Here is a 1,641-nt window from a genome sequence, read left to right as displayed (position 1 = left end):
TAGGAAATATCACAATTTTAGAAACATCTTAAAACGATGTTCCCACAACGTTTTTATAACCGAAATTTGATCCTTGGGTGAGTACATTTATTTGAAAAAAGGACAGACTGGACATCCATGTAAACCACTAATCACTGCCACATCAGTTGATGAAAATACTGAACTGAAACCGAGCTTGAAGCAAAAATACATAAGTTCCTGAAACATTTGAGCGCAGATATTTTACTATAAAATGCATTGAAAGTTATAAACTACATTTCCCATGATTCCAAGTTCCTGCTCCGATAACAACGCTTGATGACGCTTTTGCCAACATGGCGGCTTACAGTTTCTGTCACACTAGAGTACACATCCTAGTGGAGACCTGACTGATTGTGTTTCTAAAAGCTGAATATATGCGTTCAATACGGATTTTAATCCTCAGATCTTTGTTCGATGGGAAGATGTGTTCGATATGCAGTTTGAAGCCACAATATTGTTTCTTTATTCAGGAATAACATGTTAGTGAGCTGATAGAGATGATGTCTCTGTTTAGATCCCACGGGCTCTTTCTGCCCTTGATAAAACGCTTTCCTGATATTAAAATATGCCGTGTTAAACGCAGATCTCAGGGCTGCATGACCACTTGTACAGTGATCAGACACAGATGGATGAAAAGATCTTGCTGGAGCATCAGTCCTGTCAGAGAATTCAGCTCTAATGCTTCTGAGAAGGTAAATTGTGTCGCTTTGCTGTAAGCAAAATCATATATAGCCAGTATTGATCTAATATGATTTTACAGTAGTAACTATGGTATTTTCCTGTGCAGTTATAGAAAGCGGATGTCTAAACTGATGGGCTTCATTGCAACTGGATAATTAATTTGACTTGTTTTGTATTTTCAGGAGAATCTTGACATGTCAAAGTTCCCAGTGGAGAGAATTCGTAATTTCAGCATTATTGCTCATATTGATCATGGCAAGAGCACTTTAGCTGACAGACTTTTGGAGATCACAGGTGATTTTCTGTAAAACAACTATTACAGGAGTTTATTTATAAGTTTTGAAAACATTACTATTTATAAAATCTCTGTTTCTTTGGATTTGTTGCATGAGCAGGTGCCATTGCAAAGACAGCGAGTAACAAGCAGGTGCTGGATAAACTGCAGGTGGAGAGAGAAAGAGGAATCACTGTTAAAGCTCAGACTGCATCTCTCTTTTACCAGCATGACGGACAGACGTATCTGCTCAATCTCATCGACACACCTGTGAGGACAATGATTTGAACAGCACTGTTAATGAACTGATCTTTTACCATTTACTATAATTTGAGTGATTGCAATATTTTATTTTTAGGGTCATGTTGACTTCAGCTATGAAGTTTCACGGTCCATATCCGCTTGCCAAGGAGTTCTGCTTATTGTAGATGCAAATCAGGTAAAACACTTAATAAATTACACTTTCTTCTTATTAAACGGTTAACAGAGTTAAACAGAGTAGTAAAGGTTCTTCAGTTTTTGATTTCTGAGCCTGTTTTTCAAAAGATGTAATCAGTGAACATATGCACTTACCAGTGCTATTTTAGAATTATTTATATACTATTAAATAATAATTAATATTTTGAATGTATATATATATATATATATATATATATATATTTTTT

At 35.6% G+C, this 1,641-nt stretch overlaps 1 pseudogene; it reads left to right on the top strand.

Annotated features, from left to right (window-relative positions):
- Positions 1-289: 289 nt before the first annotated feature.
- LOC107688008 (translation factor GUF1, mitochondrial-like) overlaps positions 290-1,641 on the top strand; it is a 9,879-nt pseudogene continuing 8,527 nt past the window's right edge.

The sequence above is a fragment of the Sinocyclocheilus anshuiensis genome, unplaced genomic scaffold (genome assembly GCF_001515605.1).
Source record: "Sinocyclocheilus anshuiensis isolate Anshui unplaced genomic scaffold, SAMN03320099.WGS_v1.1 scaffold189, whole genome shotgun sequence".
NCBI lineage: Eukaryota > Metazoa > Chordata > Actinopteri > Cypriniformes > Cyprinidae > Sinocyclocheilus > Sinocyclocheilus anshuiensis.
Note: the sequence above shows the minus strand (reverse complement) of the source record. Positions and strands in the feature narration are given on the sequence as shown.